We start from the raw sequence: 21,979 nt of genomic DNA, 5'->3' as shown, positions 1-21,979 counted from the left end.
AACGAGACCCAGCTCCTGCCCTCAAGGAGCTTATGGTCTAGTTTAGGAAGACTAAGAAGCAAAAACTGCAGCACAGATGATAAAATTTCCAACAGGATTAGCTCAGATGCTGGGAATCCCAGAAGAGGGTAAGGAGACCCAGCCCTGCGGGCAGTGGCCCCTCCCCCCTGAGGTCAGGCCGCCTACCCTGTAGGAAGCATGTGATTGTATTAGGCACAGACAATGTGGTGAGCATTTCAGGTAGCAGCAAAGCATGGGATGGAAGAAGGACATTTTGACTCACCCCACCATTTTGTTCCAGGGGATGTTTCAATGCTGCAATACCAAGAAGTAAACAAGCAATATCGAAGGACTGCTGCAGCTTCTCTGTCACAGGTTGCCTGGGTTTGAATCCTGGATCTGCCTTTTACCTGCTGCATAATTTGGGACAATTTATTTCCACTCCTTGTGCCAAAGTTTCCCCATCTTAAAATGGGAATAATAATTGTATCTCCGCAGAGTTTCTGTGGGGGTTAAATGAATGTAAGCCCATTTAAAGTGTTTAGAACCGCGCTCATAGTAAGTGCTCAATAAAAATTAGCTATTACCATTTCTATAAATATAATATTTTTTCTTATTATTTGACCTCCTCTTGCTGTCTTTATCTCTCATGTCTGAATCTTTCTCTCTGTTTTACCTGGCTCTCTCTGTTGCATATACTGCTCTCAATTTTCTCATAGGTTAGCTAAGTAATAAATACAAAGTATCAGTCTGATGTCCAATTCATAATGGATATTTCTGGTAAAAATAACCAATACAAATTGAAACTGAAAATAGCTATCATTGCATGTAGTAAAATGTGATATTGACTAAAAATTGACTGAAGATCAAATCTTAAAGTGCAAATATGCAAAATTTGAGCCAGCAAAGTTGAGCCTGGTAGAAATAACAGTCATTGAAGAAACTTCACACAACTATATAACAATTGATAAAATTTGATGCAGACAGAACTGCTGGATGACTCAAATCTTCACTCTGAAATTTAAATGAAGAACTAATTCTGTCAGAAATAACCCTGGTAGAGCAGTGGTTAAAAATCCGCCTGCCAACGCATGGGACACAGGTTCAATCCCTTGTCCAGGAAGATCCCACGTGCCGTGGAGCAACTAAACCCGTGCACCACAACCCGTGCGCCTGCGTGCCACAACTACTGAACCTGCACTCTAGAGCCTCTGAGCCATAACTACTGAAGCCCGCGCGCCTAGAGCCCATGCTCCGCAACAAGAGAAGCCACCGCAGTGAGAAGCCCGCGCACTGCAACGAAGAGTAGTAGTAGTAGTGGGGGAAGAGTAGCCCCCACTCGCAGCAACTAGAGAAAACCCGTGTGCAGCAATGAAGACCCGATGCAGCCAAAAATAAATAAATAAATTTTTAAAAAAAGAAACTTTAGTAAATAAAAAAATAGCAAAAAATGAAAAAATACTGTCTAATACGGAAAACTGATCCAGAAAAGTATTGGTGTTTTGGGGGAGGATTATTTATTGGGGTTTATGATTTATTGGACTTTGATCCTGAAAATGCTTTCTCAATGAACCTGTAACAGTGTTGGTATAATTTTGATTCAATGTCAAAAATGCCATTAGGGTCCAAAAAATTAGGGTCAGGATGGGGGTATGGATCAAGGGGTGTACGTGTGTGTGTTTGTGTGCACAAGTGTGTAGAAGTTAGGGAAAAACAAAAGGCAGCATGGCCTCAGAAATGGAGTGGCATGCAGATTATCCCCCATGCTATTAGTAATCTCCTGTTAACCTAACTGATGGGCCAGAGACAGAGTAGTGCACAGGCTTCAGGATCAGGCAGACTTGGGTTAAAAAAGGGTTCCATCACTCACTAGCTGTCACCCTGCAAAAGTCACCACCTCCCCGAGCCTCAGCTTCATCTGAAAGCAAGAATGGCAATAGTACTCACCTCGTAAGGTTATCATGAGGACCCCTTGAGACAATGCCCCTGGCAGGTACCTGGCTTTCAGTCTGCCCTTGGAAGAGATGTTAGCCACCATTACTTGTTATTGTTCTACTTTTTCAGTGTGTCTGTGCTCCCGGAAGTTACTCATACAGCTGGCAGCCAGCTAGATGAATAACTTCTTCTGAATAGGGTCTTCATATCATATTTCTTTACTCACCCTCCCCAGCCCAGTTTCCAGGACCCCAACACAATGCCATGCTTATCATATGATCCCAGTGATTTTTAGCTGTATGTTGAGTGCATATTAAAGAAAGAGAGAAATGAAAGGGGAGAAAGAAAGGGAGTTGGGGGTCAGGGCTGTTAGACATATGCGGTGCATCAAAGGACCGCCAGACAGCTGGTGAGCAGGGGAACACTCCTAGGTGCTAGGTACTAATTAGCTGACAGGTGGGTCAAGGGTTGGAAAAGGCGGGAAACAGTATGTTGTTTACTTCCCAGAATGAGAGGCTGCCCCGAGGCCAGGTTCCCTAACATCGCCACTCCTCCTGGCTCAATTGGTACAAGTGAAGACTATGCTCCTCTCCACCTTGAAGAAGCCCTGGGCTGAGTGAAGAGGAGCTTTGCAGACAGATTGGATACCTAAACTTACAAGAAAGGCTCTGGGCCACTTTGGCCTCAGCTAGCACTCCACTTCCTCTGGTCACATCTTCCCTGACACTAAAATACAGCTTAGAAAGACAGCTTAGTGCCCTTACAGTCACTGTAGCTTCCTCAAGCTGCAGCCCCCTCTCTCTTTGATGAGCCTGCGGGGCTGTAATTCTCATCCCCTGACATTTATGGGAGGCTGCGTATTAGCAAAAGGCTTTACAGCCATTTTTATGAGGGCTGCCTCCCTGAGACCTGTCAGGTAAGCAGAAGGAGAGAGCAAGGGCTGGCGAGTAATGGTCCTCGCCCCCCGACCCGCAAAGAGCCCAGATTGGAGCCTTGCAGGTGCCACATTTCTTCAATCGCGTGTCATGGCTGATCGGCTTGCCCTCGTAGCCTTGGCAGCTGTCAGTCATCCTCTGCCACGTCTGACTCATCAGTGGGTCCTGAAGGTGCAGCTCCCAAAGGCATCTTCTGTCCATCCATTTCTGCCCATGTCCACGGCACCACTCTGGTCCAGCCTACCTCCAACACAGCCCCTGCCTGGCTCTGCCTCCTAGGCTTGTCCCCTGCCCTACCTTCCATGATCCACACAGGAGACAGAGTGATCCTCTAGATGTTTACTTATTTCTTTCATGTACGCACCTGTAAACTTTCTGATACTTCTGGGAAAATCTTTATGGAAATCATACAGCGAAAATGTCCTACTGAAAGAATAATCTCTTTTAACTTTTATTTATTTATATTTTTGGCCGTGCTGGGTCTTTGATGCTGTATGCGGGCTCAGTAGTTGCAGGGGCTTAGTCGCAGCATGTGGGATCTTAGTTCCCCGACCAGGGATCGAACCTGGGCCCCCTGCACTGGGAGTGCAGAATCTTAACTGCTGGACCACCAGGGAAGTCCCAGAATAATCTTTTAAAAACAAAAATAGCGACCTTTCAACAGCTTCCTCTATTGGGTCAGATTTATTCAGAAGAAAATCTAAGTTCCTTCGCAGACTGCAGGGTCCCTGCATGACCCGGCCCCTACCCGCCCCTCTGGCCTTCCCTCCACACTGGTCCCTGCTCCCACGCCAGGTTCAGGGACCCACTTCTCAATCTGCCCACAGAGCCCTGGGCTCTGCTCTCAGCTCAGCTGAGTTTGTCTCAACCTCCCAGTCTCAGCTCACGTGTCACCTCCCAGCCCCCGAGTCTTAAATTGCCTGTTAAGTGCTTTCAGAGCCATCTGAACAAACTTTAAATGTTTCTTATTTGTTGACTTACACATAGTCTGTCTCATTTGCTAGAATGTACATCCCAGGAGAACAGGGATATGTATTTTTTACCGTTGCACTAATGCTTAGCACAGCACCTGCACAGAGTATAGGCAAAGTATACTTATACACAGTAAATGTGTGTTTGAAAATCAAATGAAGGAATGAAGCAATCCACAGACACCGTTCTCCATCTCGAACCCCCTGCTAGTCTTCATCATAATCAGTAGAGGGCAGCAAAGACCCTAAGTTATCTAATTTCTGGGGTTTCCTCCAGAAACTTTTGAAAACTTATTCCCCTTTGCCAAATAGCAGCGTCGTGTTTATCAGGAATTTCAGGGCAATGTCTTGCCTTAAAATTTCTTTCTTCTCCTTATTCCTGAAGCCTTCTCCTCTCTGAGTCATTTACAGGTTCTTTGTTTTGTTTGTTTGTTTAAGATTCCAGGGACAGTGCTCCTTAGGAGATGATAGCAGATGTTGTATTGACTAAGCCAAAAAGAAACCCAATGGCCTGGAGCCTGTACCTCCCTGCCAGACAAGTTAGTGTGGCAAAAAAGATGCCTCTGTCATCACCGACAGCTGTTCGGGACATAAGGATTTACGGCACTCCCTTATGGTGTTTGGGGAGGAGCAGGTACCAGCCAGGCAGCTGTTGTTTATGTTTTGAGCATTTGTAAGAGCAAGTTGTGTGTGTGTTTCTAGTTCTGTCTTCTGCTTGGATCTGTTTCTGCTTATTCCATCTTCCCTTTTCTTTTTAACAATCCCCCACCCAGGGCAGGAACCTCGGCATCTCCTGCCTTTGTGGGCTCCTTCACCAAGAATGCACCCTGAATCCAGGTAATCAGCAGTAGAATCAGCATCCACAGAATCCCAGGATGGTGTTTTCATTTGATCTCTGCCCTACAAATACTTACTGAGCCCTGTGACTTACCAAGCCTGGGTGTGTGCTCTCTGGGTACAGATGCTCCATTTGATTGAAAGAACAGTTACTAGAATCAAAAGGGAGGCAGAGTTTCTCAACCTTAGTGCTATTGACACTTTGGATGAGATCATTCTTTGTTGTGAGAACATTCTAGGATTTTAGCAACATCCCTGGCCTCTCCCCATTAGATACAGGTAGTACTCATCCCCTAAGTTGTGATGACCAAAAATGTTTTCAGACATTGCAAAATGTCCCCGAGGGGCAAATTCCCACTCCCCAATCTTTTTTGTTTTTTTAATTGTATTTATTTATTTAATTTTGGCTGCGTTGGGTCTTCATTGCTGCACACGGGCTTTTCTCTAGTTGCAGCGAGCGGGGGCTACTCTTCGTTGAGGTGTGCGGGCTTCTCATTGCGGTGGCTTCTCTTGTTGCGGAGCACGGGCCCTAGGCTTGCAGGCTTCAGTAGTTGTGGCGCACGGGCTCAGTAGTTGTGGCTTGCAGGCTCAGGAGTTGTGGCGCACAGGCTTCAGGAGTTGTGGTGAGCAGGCTCAGTAGTTGTGGCACACGGGCTTAGTTGCTCTGCAGCATGTGGGATCTTCCCGGACCAAGGCTTGAACCCATGTCCCTTGCATTGGCAGGCGGATTCTTAACCACTGCACCACCAGGGAAGTCCCTACCCCTCAATCTTGAAAGCCATTCTTTTAAGGATCATGGTGGAAATCTTTTGGGGTGTCTTTCCAGCCTGAGTCAATGACCCCTTTTTCTCCTAGTTCTGCTCCTCACTATCCCATGCTTGTGTGTTGTGACCTGAAGCCTATGGACCGGGCAGATTGGACATCTGACCCAACTTAGGTCTCTCAGCTTCTTTCCTTTGGGAATTTGAAACTAGGACCCAGGGACTGAGTACCAGCTGGGTTCTTCAGGGGGACAAAACTTAAACGCAAATTTAGAAGATGTGGGCGGATGTATGATAATGTGGGGAACATGAAGCAGAGATATACTACTGCAGAGATAAGAATGAAATAAACTACGGGGATGGGGAATAAATTAGGAGGTAGGGATTAACATATACACACTACTATATATAAAATAGATAACCAACAAGGACCTACTGTATACAGGGAACTATACTCAATATTTTGTAATAACCTAAAATGGAAAAGAACCTGAAAAAGAATAGTAATAAAATAGTAACTAAATCATTGTGCTGTACACCTGAAACTAACACAACACTGTAAATCAACTATACTTCAAAAAAAAATGCAATAAACTACGGAGAAACACAGAGGAAGAGGCAGACAGAAGTCACCTCAGTGACTGGTTCCTTTCTGGTTCCAGTACTTCCTGCCTTGGGTAGGAAAGACACTGATAACTAATTCCTCTTTTGTGCTAGGAGAGTTTTTGTTTGCTTTTTTCTGAGTCCTAACTGGTACATTCTCTCTAGCCTGGAAGTGAAATCATAACCAGAAAACATCAGGGATCTAGGCAGTTTAGGGAACTGTTTCTAACCCTCAGGGCAGTTCCACCCACCTCTGCAGATGCGCGCCATTCTCCTTTCTCTACCAAATGGCTTCCTCACCCTCTCTATAGAATTTTTCTTGTCATAACCTTAGCTTGTACATGGCCTGGTGTGTCATGGTCTCAGCTCAACTTCTGGTTTGCTGTCCATTCACTAACAGCAAACCCAGGCTGGGTTTCTTGGCTCAGATTTCTGAGCAAGAGAGTCTGATTGGCTCATGTGGCAAAACACTATTGGCTGCCCATCCCACAATCATCCCTCCCAATCAGTTTTGTTCAGGTGAACAACCCAAGGTGATGAACCAGAATTGGTTTGTTAAGGGCAATGAGACGTAAAAGGAATCTTCTTGGGAGGCTTATGGAAAGAATTTTATCCTTGATACAAGAAGGCAAAGCCCAAGGAGGAGCTAGTCCATCCCCTTCCTGCCTACTTTGGATATGTCATGTGAGGACATGATATATGAAGCCATGGCAGCCATTTTGCAACCATGAAGTAAAGCCAAGAGACTTAGAGAGGAACTGGCAGAATCGGGCTACAAAGCCTTGAGCTGACAAATTAACCAACCCCAGAGCCATGTACCTTTAAACTTCTTGTTACATGAGCTAATTAGGTATCCTTACAGTTTAAGCTACTTTGACTCCAGTATCCTGTTACATGAAGCCAAAAGGATCCTGACCGATACAGTATAGCTCATCTTTTCAGGCCAGGTCACTCAGGTTCCAGGTCACTAGCAGGCTATCCTGTCGCACACCTACCTCCAATCCATGTGTTTATTCCCCTGCCCCAAACTTTTATTATGAAAATTTTTACACCTACAGAAAAGTTGAGGAAATAATACAGTGAACACTGAAATACCCCTCACCTAGATTGTTAACATATGCAGCTAAATGCTGTATATGTTCATTGTATAATATTCATATATATATGAGGTTATTTTTTTCACTGAACCATTTGAAAGTAAGAGAGTTTATGAAGCTTCACCCCAAAGTACTTCAGCATTTATCTCCTAAGAAACAAGAACATTTTCCTATATAACCAAACAGTCATTATAGTAGATTTAATACTGATTATTCTCTAATGTAAAAATCTTACTAAATTCTTCAGTTTTCTCAGTAATGTCCTTTAGAGCATTTTTTCTTTGGTTTGTTTGGTCCAGTCTCCTTTATTCTAAAACAGCTCTTCTGCTTTTTTTTTTTTTTTTTTGGTCTTTCCTGTCACTTTCAGGCCAGTTGTTTTTATCTGGTTGTTTCTTCAGAATTAGATTTCGTTAAAGATTTCTAGCAAAAACTCTACAGAGGTGATGTTGGGTCCTTCTTAGCACATCACAAGAGGCACAGGGAGCCACTGTGTCCTATTATTGGTCGTGCTAAGTTTAATCAGTTGATTAAGATGCTATCTGCTAGAATGCTCCATTATAAAGAGTTTGAAAAGATGTCTTTACAATTAATAAGTAATCTGTGGGATAGTACTTTGAGAATATCTTGTTCCCCAACAACTTTCACCCAAAGTTTTAGCAGCCATTAGTAAACCTTGCCTGAATCAACTATGTGATTACAAAGATCACATTTTTTTGATTTTATCATTTCCTCTCTACATTTATTAGGTGGCATTCTACTGCTTAAGGAAAAGAGCTTTCTCTTCCCTCACACTCACTTTTTAATTTTCTTGAGTATTATTGTGAACTCAGATCTTTCATTACCACTCATTTTCTTTTCAATTTTCAATTTGGCCCAAATTTGGCCCCTTCAAGGTGGGAGCCCCTTCCAGCTGGTCTCTGTCCTTCAGACATAACCCCATCATTGTTTGAGCACTTCTTTGCTCTCTAGCAGAGGAAAGCCCAAGCGCATTTTGTACTTTCCTTTGATTCAGACCTAGAATCAGCCATTTCCCCAAGATAACTTGATTACTTTTAGTGAGAAGTAGTTCATAGAAAGCAAAAACTGGGTGGTAAGAGTGCTCATTGCTATCGGGATGTCATTGTGTCTAGGTCCTTTCAGTGGACAGAGCCAGGAAGTATGTTTGATTTTAAATCATAGATTTATCTTGATCCCCCAACTCCAGTCCAACACCACAGGATTCTTCCTCTTTCCCTCCCAGTGCATATTTTTTATCTCTTTTCTCCCACAGTGAAAACCTGGTTTTCAATCCAACATCAATATATTTACTCATTTGCTCCTCCTCACAATACACCCAATAGTATCAGAATTACTGTATCAGTACCACTACCAAGAACAAATCTACTAATAAAGTTCCAGATTGTTTGCAGTGCTTTTTTTTTAATCCCTAGAATATAGCCCACTAAAGGTAAAAAGATCTGTTAAAAAAACTTTTAACCTCAAAATAGGTTCATTTGTTTCTCTTTATATTCAGTGTTAGAGTTTTCCTTTCCTTGTTGACGTAATTTTTTTCTTTGTGATAGTGGGCTTCTTAATTTTTTTCCAGTTTTATTGAGATATAACTGCTATATAAGATTTGTAAGTTTAAGGTATACAACATAATGATTTGGCACATGTATATATTGATACAATTACCAAAGTTTAGTTAACATCCATGACAAAAATATGGAATGCTTCACAAATTTGCAGGTCATCCTTGTTGAGGGGCCATGCTAATCTTCTCTGTATCATTTCAATTTAGTATACATGCTGCCAAAGCAAGAGCTAATTTAATTTTTTGAATATGTAAAACAGTAGCATAGTTAAAAAGTCAAAACTATATAAAATGTAACTCAGAGTAGTTTTCTTCAATCCCTGTGTGTAAGTTTCTGGTTTATCCTTTCTTAATTGCAAAAATAAGCAAATAATATATATGTATATGTGCATGCATATACATATATCCTCATTTTTGCCTTTTTTATTCAAATAGTAGTATACCGCATATACTCTTTTGCACGTTATTGTTTTCACTTCATATTGTTTTATGTTATACAAATGCAAGTGTTTTATAGCACTGGTGTTTCACTTATTTGTTCTCTCAAATGTATTTGGTATTTAGGAAGTTTTTATTTTAATGGTTACTTTTATAATAAAACTAAAATAAACTCCATCCTCCCATCTTATTTTTGTTATTTTCTATTGGTTCCTCAACAATATTAAAATTAATTAATAATTTCTTCTATCCTCTCTTATCCCTATCCAGCAGTATCTCATTTGAATAAATATCCTTTTATCCTCATCAGCAACAAGTATATTCTATATTTCATCCCTCTTACCATTCTTCCCTTTTAATTATTATATAATATCTACTTTGCCTGGTCATGTACTCTTCTTATAACCATTGTAGTTTTATAGGTAAATACATATTTTATGCTTACCATCAGTCCTTATGCCAATGTCTTTCCATTTTGGTTGTCTAAAAAACCTTTCTTCAGTAAATTCATGGGAGCAGTAGTCTCTGGTTCTTTCATGTTCATCATTTGTGGCAATGTTGACTAGATATAAAATCGATGGTTCATGTTTTCTTTCCTTGAATATCTTCAATATGTTACTCTCTTTATTTCTTTATTTGGCTGCATCAGGTCTTAGTTGCGGCACGTAGGATCTTCGTTGCAGCGTGTGGGATCTTTTGTTGTGGCGTGCAGGCTCCAGAGCACAGGGGCTCTCTAGTTGTGGTGCATGGGCTCTAGAGCACGTGGGCTCAGTAGTTGCAGCACGCGGGCTTAGTTGCCCCGTGGAATGTGGTATCTTAGTCCCCCGACCAGGGATCGAACCCGCATCCCCTGCATTGGAAGGCGGATTCTTAACCACTGGACCACCAGGGAAGTCCCTGTTTCTCTACTTCTTCTGGAATAAAGTTCAAAGACAATCATTTCTTTCCCATTTAGGTGACTTGATATTTTGACTAGATGCCCAAAAGAGTTTTTTCTTTTCTTGTAAAGTCCAGAAGTTTTCTGAGAATATACCTTGACATTGGTCATTCTGGATTGATTTTCCTAGGTACTAGTGTCAAATCTTTTTTTACTTCAGGAAAACTTTTCTCAAATGTTTGCTTTTTAAATTTAAATTATTTTAAAATTTCCTCTGCCTTTTTTTTGTGGGTCTTCTATTATAGTTTGTTCATTTGTTTACCTTTCCACATCTACCACTTTCTCACAGATCTCTTTGTTGGAATTCCCTCCTTTTCACCTACTGTTATCTGATATATTTATTCACTCTTTTTTTTTCTATTTTAGTCTCCATCTCTCAAATGATTAATATTAATTCTGAGTTCTCCTACATCATTTCTGAGCTTCTCTAATTCTGATTTATATAGTCCTTTCCTCTCTGATATTATTTTATTAGTTTTTTATCTCATTTTGAAATAATAAATTTTTCATCTGTTTTATAAGCATGTCTTTCTGATATGTTTTCACTATTAAAATGTTATTCTGCCCTTTCTTTTTCTTTTATTTTTTAAAATTAATTTATTTATATTTGTCTGTGTTGGGTCTTCGTTGCTGCGCGCAGGCTTCCTCTAGATGCGGCAAGCAGGGGCTACTCTTAGTTGAGTGCATGGGCTTCTCATTGCAGTGGCTTCTCTTGTTGCAGAACATGGGCTCAAGGCGCACAGGCTTCAGTAGTTGTGGCATGCAGGCTCAGTAGTTGTGGCTCGCGGGCTCTAGAGCGCAGGCTCAGTAGTTGTGGCGCACGGGCTTTGTTGCTCTGCAGCATGTGGGATCTTCCTGGACCAGGGCTTGAACCCATGTCCCCTGCATTGGCAGACGGATTCTTAACCACTGCGCCACCAGGGAAGTCCTCTTTTTTTCTTATAATGACTTAGTGTTGGATTTTTTTCCAGCTTTATTGAGATATAATTAATATATAACATTGTGTAAGTTTAAGGTGTACAATGTAATAATGTGATACACTTATACATTGCAAAATGATCACCACAATATGGTTAGTTAACACATCTAACTTAGTGCTGGATTTGAACACAATCTTATTCTATTGTTCATTTTTATATGGATTTACTTTTTCTTTTATGAAGGAAGGGTGAATCAGGATAACTTTTCTGGCTTCATTACTTTAGATTTCCTTCTTCTGGTGTCCTTACCAAGAACTTTTTAATGGCCTGTACTTTCTGAGATGTAGTTCCTCTGCTCTTTTATCTAGACTTTCTTTTTCCTTTGCTTCTATTACCCCATCCTTCTTCATTTGGATTCTACTCTCAGAAGTATTCTTTTGGTGTGAGACTTTCTTCTGAAAAGGAGCTTTGTAATTTGAAGTTCACAGAGCCAAAAACCACACCAGCTCCTTTAGGCCTTATCTTGGACCCCACACACCCACATCTTTACTGAAGTGTAGAAAACTCCCTCCCAGTTTTAGTAGCTGTTCTCAAATTGGTCTACCCCGCTTTTCAGTGAGTACTATTGCCAGTTTTAGAGTTCTGTTCTCAGGTCTATCAGATACCTCATGGCTCCCTCCTGCGCAGACACTGATACCATGTGGTTCTTGAGCTATTGGTAGTTTTCCTCCACCTGCTCATATTTTGAGGTTCATGAGAATATCTTGTCCATCTAGAATAAAAATTTGAAAAAACAAATGTCAATCAAGGAGGAACTGGCTTAAAAATTTAGTGATATCATTGTAGTTTTTAGTAAGGTGAAGTCAATGTTGAATTTTATATAACAATATGGAAAGCAGTATATAATATGTTAAGTCAGAGAAGAAGCTTACAAAGTTTTTATAGTATGATAGCATTTATATATTTTTTTAAAACATTAAAAATATATGTGTGTGTACATTACTGTAAAAGTTGCCTAGAAAAAGAAACACCCAACTTTTTATATGGTAATTTATTCAGGTACCTAGTGGGGGTTAGCTATTTCCACTTTATACATATGGGTTGCACAGATAAGTAGTGTTGAATTCTTTTTTGTTGTTGTTGTTGTTGCGGTACGCGGGCCTCTCACTGTTGTGGTCTCTTCCACTGCAGAGCACAGGCTCCGGACGCACAGGCCCAGCGGCCATGGCTCACGGGCCCAGCCGCTCCGCGGCATGTGGGATCTTCCCAGACCGGGGCACGAATCCGTGTCCCCTGCATCGGCAGGCGGACTCTCAACCACTGCGCCACCAGGGAAGCCCTGAATTCTTTTACTGAGCTCAGGATGACCCTCAGATCTGGTCAAGAGGGGCTCCTACCTTGGACCTCATGTATTAGAGAGTCTGAAAATTGCAAACACACAATGAAAAGGTAAGCTTATTAAAGAACCTATGAGATTGGGTACCCACTGCTGACACAGAGCAGCCATCACCCTAAACATCCACACTGATGACTAACACCATTCAGGCCACAGGAAATGCTTCTCCACAGCTCTTGCCCTCTGTCCTGAAAGCAAAAGGTGACTTGATTCAAATGTCAAGAAGAATCATTGGTTGTCTTGCTGCCAGCATTGTGGAAGGACACTGCTTAGGAGTGTAAGGAGAATTTAAGCTGTGGAAGCATTTAGGTAAGAGAAAAGACAAATTAATTCACTTGTCAAATCCTTCCTTTCAGATGTCATGAATGCTATAGATTCTTGCATAATAAAGTATCATTTCCCAGGAGTGCTGAGCATCTACTTTCTTCCTTTCTTCAAGTTCCAGTTTCTAGACCTGTATGCACTCGCGAATTACTGCAGTATTTGCAATAGTTACATGAGGCAGCCAGAGAACATTTTGCAATATTAAACAATATTATCCTTAAATCATTTTTATGCATACCCTAGATATAACATGTTTGAGGCATGAAGCATAATACCACTTTTTGGCATTAGCAACTGATGGATATTGAATGCAAGAATTGCAAATAATTTTGTTTATGAGAATATTTTATAAGATATAATTACATTTTAAAACTAAAAACTAAGCTTTATTTGAATTTTTGTTTAAATTTTAATGATCATTAATTATCATTTTTATTTTGTTTTTTAATTTTAGTAGATTATTTTGGATATTTTAGAAAAAAAGTGACTTTCTGAGGAGAGGAGGTCCCTCTCCTCAGGGATCCCTATTCTGTGAGACACAGCAAATAAGAAAAATAATTTTAATTTTTCAATATTTTAACATTTACTTTAATTATATTTTTGCTGACACATATTCAATTTTGGAATCTTTTGAATATGATTACATTTTATCTTTTAATTCTACAGATCACTGAGAATGAGAACAAGTTGAGATTGGGGTAGAACCACAAAATATGAAAGTGGGGCTCAGGATACTAAGGACTGAAAAGATATAAGTAAAATACATTCAAAGAGGTGGTCTGCTTCAATTTTTTAAATTGCAGACATGGAAAGTAAACAGACTTTTGCTGAGCATGACCCACACACAATTCACAAACAGGCATGACAAGCTCTTTATTTAATGTATTTTAGTTACTGAGCAAAACAAGGAAAATACGCAACCAAAGTATTCTTAGCATCCACGACTCGAAAAGGTTGAATGAAACACCTGTTACCTTATGTTCTTTACTAATGAAATTTTTTTCCTGATCAAAAGAAAACAATGAAAAATATACTTTTCCTATAAAATTCACAACTCAGAAAAAACACATGCAATTCTGGCCTGCTCATCAGAAGATAAAGAACTTGCAAGAAAATTGGCAAATTGGATGAGAAATATGAAAACTTTGGCTCTTTACTGTTTGTTGGAAAGTATCCTGGAAAAAGTCTGTCATACCCTTCTGAAATCATGAGACTACTTCAGGAAAAATGTAAGATGACTCAAATTATTGGCTATGAATTTTCCATTGAATAAACATGGCAGAAAATTTAATTATTTTAATTATTTCACATCAAAATAAAATGTTTTTCAAATAGAGAAAGAAACCACAGAAACTTTTTTAATATTTTAAGTTGAAAAAGACCGAAGTATTTTGTTACTATTGTTACATATTTCACAATTAGCTTTGGCCAGTGAAACTATTTGTGACTGGAAATGCTGAGGTTCTCAACTAAAAGAATACAAAATGTTACCTGTACCAAAAACAAACAAACAAACAAAAACCCCAGCATATGCAAATACTAGAACTGAAAAAAAAAAACCCTAAAAGAATAGCAAATAGTAATCAACCAAGAAACCAGTAAACATGTAAATACTGATATAAAATATTGCTATGATATTCTTAAAGAATAGTCATAGGACTCAATATTTTGTAATAACCTATAAGGGAAGAGAATCTGAAAAAGAATATATATGTGTGTGTGTATGTATATGTATGTATATATGTATATACGTATATATATATGTAACTGAATCGCTGTGCTGTACACCTAAAACTAACACAACATTGTAAATCAACTATACTTCAAGTAAAAAAAAAGAATAATCATAGGTGTTCCATATTTAGCTAAGCCTTGTGTGGCAACAGTACAACATCGATAGAAAACAATGGACATTTTCTAGTTTGGTAGAAAAAATTACTTTCAAATTTGATGCCAGAATGGCCAAGAAATAAGATAGATTAAAAACTAATTTAAAAAAAACCATATAAAAATAGAGAATTCAAAATAGTGTTAAAAGTGAGAAAAGAAATTACACATACAATTTTTAACATTAATGATAACTAATTTAACTAGTGTACACTGGGACAAATCATATTGAACAAATAACATTCATCACATGTACTGTCAAACTATCAAAAGATGAAAATCGAGGAAGTCAAAATTAATGAACATTTTATTGGTTTCATGCTAACTGTAAAATGTTGAACTGCAAAAATAACTTTGAATTTCAGGTATTGATTGAAAGACTAGTGAGGGCAAGCTAACAATAATAGCCATTAGGAAGGAACAAGCATTTTTTGTGATCCATGGACAATGCATCATTTGAATTCCTTATTCAGAGACACGTTCTCAACTGTACTAAGTATGGCATATTTGGAGCAATTCAATGATTACATAAGATATTTTCTATATTTGCCCAAATATGAAATATCTTGATAAGAAAAACATGTCATATTTACCACTACAACCACTTTCAGACACACAAAGGGAATGCTGACTAAATACCATTAAAGCATTAAAAGTTAATTTACACAAGATGACAAGATGCACTAGAATTGTACAAGAGAGAAAAGATGATCCTTAAGTAAAGAGAATGGTGATCTTTGACAAAAAATTATTTTTGAATTTGCACTACCCACATTTATCTGTGAACTCCTGCTTGCTATAATAATATTAGCCAAAGCTTGCAGAAACTCCAAAAACTCAAACTGATACAAGTTTGGCTGTTTTGCCTTTTTAAGATGAATTCTTTTTAATTTAGAGAAACTATTTTCCCTAAATTGAAATAAACAGTATGTGAAGTAGGTAACAAATGTGACATTCTTATAAAATATAAGAAAATCAAAACAAGTAAATAAAAATATTTGCATCACTCTAAAAGAGTATTCACATATAAATAATCTCCAAACTAACTTCTAATGAGACTATTTTTGGGTTACTATGGATCAAGGTACAGTGTCAATTAAATAGAGATTTGAATAAATCGTAGAACATATTACCAATTTTTGGTCTCCCTTATAATATTTCAGACTTGAAATTTTTAAAAAAGGACTTCAATATTTTATGGATCTAGATACTGCTTTTACAGAAGGTGAAAATTGCAATACAAGTGATGATTTATATGATGAACTTAGAATATTTTATAATATTTCTATGATAATAATTAACATAAGACCCCATCACGCTACTTGAACTTTATGTGTAAAATTCATTGTTGATTTCTGAATGCAAATGTTACTACAATAATTTTATTGACTATTTCATTTGCTATTGACTAAACAGCAAATTTTCTCTATAGGAAAATTGATTTAAAAATAAAAATACAATGACTTAAGCAAGGTTGACTAATTTGGCATTACTATCATTGGAACACAAATTATGTAAAAATCCTAATTATAACAACATAATTAGCAATACTGCTAAAGTGAAAATAAGAAAAAAATTTTTTACCATCTTTATTAGAGTGTAATTGCTTTACAATGGTGTGTTAGTTTCTGCTGTATAACAAAGTGAATCAGCTATACATATACATATATTCCCATTTCTCCTCCCTCTTGCGTCTCCCTCCCATCCTCCCTAACCCACCCCTCTAGCTGGACACAAAGCACCAAGCTGACCTCCCTGTGCTATGCGGCTGCTTCCCACTAGCTATCTATTTTACATTTGGTAGTGTATATATGTCCATGCCACACTCTCACTTCATCCCAGCTTAACCTTCCCCCTTCCCGTGTCCTCAAGTCCATTCTCTGCGTGTGCGTCTTTATTCCTGCCCTGCCCCTAGGTTCTTCAGAACCTTTTTTTTTCTTTAAGATTCCATATATATGTGTTAGCATACAGTATTTGCTTTTCTCTTTCTGACTTACTTCACTCTATATGACAGTCTCTAGGTCCATCCACCTCACTGCAAATAACTCAATTTCATTTCTTTTTATGGCTGAGTACACATATATCATAATGTATGAACTACATATGCCTTTGTCAGCCAAACAACAAAACTCTCAGATATGTGCAAAAAATTAAAGATCAGTCAAGACAAACTAGAGAACAGTTATACCACAGAAGTCCACCCACTGGAGCGAAGGTTCTGAGCCTCATGTCAGGCTTCCCAACCTGGGGGTCCGGCAATGGGAGAAGGAATTTCCAGAGAATCAGACTTTGAAGGCATCCACCATTAGCCCACCAAAGAGCCTGTAGGCTCTAGTGCTGGAGCCTACAGGCCAAACAACCAACAGGGAGGGAACTCAGCCCCACCCATCAGCAGACAAGAGGATTAAAGTTTTACTAAACTCTGCCCACAAGAGCAACACCCAGCTCTACCCACCACCAGTCCCTCCTATCAGAAAGCTTGCATAAGCCTCTTAGATAGCCTCATCCATGGGAAAGCAGAAGGAGAAACAAGAAGAACTACAGTCCTGCAGCCTGTGGAACGAAAACCACATTCACAGAAAGATAGTCAAGATGAAAAGGCAGAAGACTAGGTACCAGTTGAAGAAACAAGATAAAACCCCAGAAAAACAACTAAATGAAGTGGAGATAAGCAACCTTCCAGAAAAAGAATTCAGAGCAATGATAGTGAAGATGATCCAGGACCTCGGAAAAAGAATGGAGGCAAAGATCTAGAACTGTTTGCAAGGACAAGAAATGTTTAACAAAGGCCTAGAAGAGTTAAAGAACAAACACCTAGAAGAATTACAGAACAAACGGAGATGAACAATACAATAACTGAAAGGAAAAATACACTAAAAGGAATCAACAGCAGAATAACTGAGGCAGAAGAATGGATAAGTGACCTGGAAGATAGAATGGTGGAATTCACTGCTGTGGAACAGAATAAAGAAAAAAGAATGAAAAGAAAAGGACACAGCCTAAGAGACCACTGGGACAACATTAATCGCACGAACATTCACATTACAGGGGTCCCAGAAGGAGAAGAGAGAGAGAAAGTACCTGAGAAAATATTTGAAGATATTATAGTCAAAAACTTCCCTAACATGGGAAAGGAAATAGCCATCCAAGTCCAGGAAGCGCAGAGAGTATAAGGCAGGATAAAACCAAGGAGAAACATGCTGAGATACACAGTAATCAAATTGACAAAAATTAAAGACAAAGAAAAATTATTAAAAGCAACAAGGGAAAAAAGACAAATAACATATAAGGGAACTCCCATAAGGTTAACAGCTGATTCTCAGCAGAAAGTCTACAAGTCAGAGGGGAGTGGCACAATATATTTAAAGTGATGAAAGGGAAGAACTTACAACCAACATTACTCTACCTGGCAAGGATCTCATCAGATTCGACAGATAAATCAAAAGCTTTACAGACAAGCAACAGCTAAGAGAATTCAGCACCACCAAACCAGCTCTACAACTAAGGCTAAAGGAAATTCTCTAAGCAGGAAACACAAAAGAAGAAAAGGACCTACAAAAACAAACCAAAACAATTAAGAAAATGGTAATAGGAACGTACATATCAATAATTACCTTAAATGTGAATGGATTAAATGCTCCAACCAAAAGACAAAGACTAGCTGAATGGATACAAAAACAAGACCCATATATATGCTGTCTACAAGAGACCCACTTCAGACCTAGGGACACATACAGACTGAAAGTGAGGGGATGGAGAAAGATATTCCTTGCAAATGGAAATCAAAAGAAAGCTGGAGTAGCAATACTCATATCAGATAAAATAGACTTTAAAATAAAGAATGTTACAAGAGACAAGGAAGGACACTACATGATGATCAAGGGATCAAAATCCAAGAAGAAGATATAACAATTATAAATATATATGCACCCAACATAGGAGCACCTCAATACATAAGGCGAATGCTAACAGCTATAAAAGAGGAAATCGACAGTCATAGTAATAGTGGGGGACTTTAACACCTCACTTACACCAATGGACAGATCATCCAGACAGAAAATTAATAAGGAAACATGAGCTTTGACACAATAGACCAGATAGATTTAATTGATATTTATAGGACATTCTATCCGAAAACAGCAGAATACACTTTCTTCTCAAGTGCACACAGAACATTCTCCATGATAGATCACATCTTGGGTCATAAATCAAGCTTCGGTAAATTTAAGAAAATTGAAATCACGTCAAGCATCTTTTCTGACCACAATGCTATGAGATTAGAAATCAATTACAGGGGAAAAAAATGTAAAAAACACAAACACGTGGAGGCTAAACAATACCTTACTAAATAACCAAGAGATCACTGAAGAAATCAAAGAGGAAATCAAAAAATACCTACAGACAAATAACAACAAAAACACAATGATCCAAAACCTATGGGATGCAGCAAAAGCAGTTCTAAGAGGGAAGTTTATAGCAATACAATCCTACCTCAAGAAACGAGAAAAATCTCAAATAAATAATCTAACCTTACACCTAAAGCAATTAGAGAAAGAAGAACAAACAAAACCCAAAGTTAGTAGAAGGAAAGAAATTATAAAGATCAGAGCAAAAATAAATGAAATAGAAACAAAGAAAACAACAGCAAAGATCAATAAAACTAAAAGCTGGTTCTTTGAGAAGATAAACCTTTAGCCAGATTCATCAAGAAAAAGAGGGAGAGGACTCAAATCAATAAAATTACAAATGAAAAAGGAGAAGTTGCAATGGACACTGCAGAAATACAAAGCATCACAAGAGACTACTACAAGCAACCCTGTGCCAATAAAATGGACAACCTGGAAGAAATGGACAAATTCTTGGAAAGGTATAACCTTCCAAGACTTAACCAGGAAGAAATGGAAAATATGAACAGACCAATCACAGTAATGAAATTGAAACTGTGATTAAAAATCTTCCAACAAACAAAAGTCCAGGACCAGATGGCTTCACAGGTGAATTCTATCCAACACTTAGAGAAGAGTCAACACCCATCCTTCTCAAACTCTTCCAAAAAATTGCAGAGGAAGGAACATTCCCACACTCATTCTACAAGGCCACCATCACCCTGATACCAAAACCAGACAAAGATACTACAGAAAAAGAAAATTAAAGACCAATATCACTGATGAATATAGATGCAAAAATCCTCAACAAAATATTAGCAAACAGAATCCAACAGCACATTAAAAGGATCATACACCATGATTAAGTGGGATTTATCCCAGGGATGCAAGGATTCTTCAATATATGCAAATCAATCAATGTGATACACCACATTAACAAATTGAAGAATAAAAACCATATGATCATCTCAATAGATGCAGAAAAAGCTTTTGACAAAATTCAACACTGATTTATGATAAAAACTCTCCAGAAAGTGGGCAAAGAGGGAACCTACCTCAACATAATAAAGGCCATATATGACAAGCCCACAGCAAGCATCTCTCTCAATGGTGAAAAACTGAAAGCATTTCCTCTAAGATCAGGAACAAGACAAGGATGTCCACTCTTGCCACTGTTATTCAATAGTTTTGGAAGTCCTAGCCACAGCAATCAGAGAAGAAAAAGATATAAAAGGAATACAAATTGGAAAAGAAGACGTAAAACTGTCATTGTTGGCAGATGACATGATATTATACATAGAAAATCCTAAAGATGCCACCAGAAAACTACTTGAGCTAATCAATGAATTTGGTAAAGTTTCAGGATACAAAATTAATGCACAGAAATCTCTTGCATTTCTATACACTAACAATGAAAGATCAGAAAGAGAAATTAAGGAAACAATCCCATTCACCATCGCAACCAAAAGAATAAAATACCTAGGAATAAATCTACCTAAGGAGACAAAAGACCTGTACTCAGGAAACTATAAGACACTGATGAAAGAAATCAAAGATGACACAAACAGATGGAGAGATATACCATGTTCTTGGATTGGAAGAACCAATATTGTGAAAATGACTATATTACCCAAAGCAATCTACAGATCCAGTGCAATCCCTATCAAATTACCAATGGCATTTTTTACAGAACTAGAACAAAAAAATCTTAAAATCTGTATGGAGACACAAAAGACCCCAAATAGCCAAAGCAATCTTGAGGGAAAGAAACTGAGCTGGAGGAATCAGACTCCCTGACTTCAGACTATACTACAAAGCTACAGTAATCAAGACAATATGGTACTGGCACAAAAACAGAAATATAAATCAATGGAACAGGATAGAAAGCCCAGAGATAAACCCATGCACCCATGATCAACTAATCTATGACAAAGGAGGCAAGGATATACAATGGGGGAAAGACAGTCTCTTCAATAAGTGGTGTTGGGAAAACTGGACAGCTACATGTAAAAGACTGAAATTAGAACACTCCCTAACACTATACACAAAAATAAACTCAAAATGGATTAAAGACCTAAATGTAAGACCGGATACTATAAAAGTCTTAGAGGAAAACATAGGCAGAACACTCATTTTTACATAAATCACAGCAAGATCTTTTTTGACCCCCCTCTTCGAGTAATGGAAATAAAAACAAAGATAAAAAAATGGGATGTAATGAAGCTTTTGCTTCATTAGGCTTTTGCACAACAAAGGAAACTATAAATAAGACAAAAAGACAACCCTCAGAATGGGAGAAAATATTTGCAAATGAATCAATGGACAAGGGATTAATCTCCAAAATATATAAACAGCTCTTGCAGCTCAATATTAAAAACATAACCCAATCAAAAAATGGGCAGAAGGACTTCACTGGTGGCGCAGTGGTTAACAATCTGCCTGCCAATGCAGGGGACACGGGTTCAAGCCCTGGTCCGGGAAGATCCCACATGCCGCGGAGCAACTAAGTCTGTGTGCCACAACTACTGAGCCCGTGTGCCACAACTACTGAAGCCTGTGCACCTACAGCCCATGCTCCACAACAAGAGAAGCCACCGCAATGAGAAGCTCGTGCACCACAATGAAAAGTAGCCCCTGCTCACCGTAACTAGAGAAAGCCCGTGTGCAGCAACGAAGACCCAATGCAGCCTAAATTAATTAATTAATTAATTTAATTAATTTATTTAAAAAAATGGGCAGAAGACCTAAATAGACATTTCTCCAAAGAAGACATACAGATGGCCAAGAGGCACATGAAAAGCTGCTCAACATCACTAATGATTAGAGAAATGCAAATCAAAACTCCAATGAGGTATCACCTCACACCAGTTAGAATGGCCATCATCAGAAAATCTACAAACAACAAATGCTGGAGAGGGTTTGGAGGAAAGGGTACCCTCTTGCACTGTTGGTGGGAATGTAAATTGATACAGGCACTATG

The 21,979-nt window shown here is 38.7% G+C and overlaps 1 non-coding gene across 1 annotated transcript; it reads right to left on the bottom strand.

Annotated features, from left to right (window-relative positions):
• Positions 1-8,837: 8,837 nt before the first annotated feature.
• LOC115844257 (U6 spliceosomal RNA) lies at positions 8,838-8,939 on the bottom strand. The gene has a single exon (XR_004036048.1). It is a non-coding gene; the product is annotated as a U6 spliceosomal RNA (small nuclear RNA).
• Between the last annotated feature and the right edge of the window lie 13,040 nt (positions 8,940-21,979).

This window comes from Globicephala melas, chromosome 3 (assembly GCF_963455315.2).
Source record: "Globicephala melas chromosome 3, mGloMel1.2, whole genome shotgun sequence".
Taxonomy (NCBI): domain Eukaryota; kingdom Metazoa; phylum Chordata; class Mammalia; order Artiodactyla; family Delphinidae; genus Globicephala; species Globicephala melas.
The sequence above is the reverse complement of the archived record's forward strand: the minus strand, read 5'-3'. Positions and strand labels throughout refer to the sequence as shown.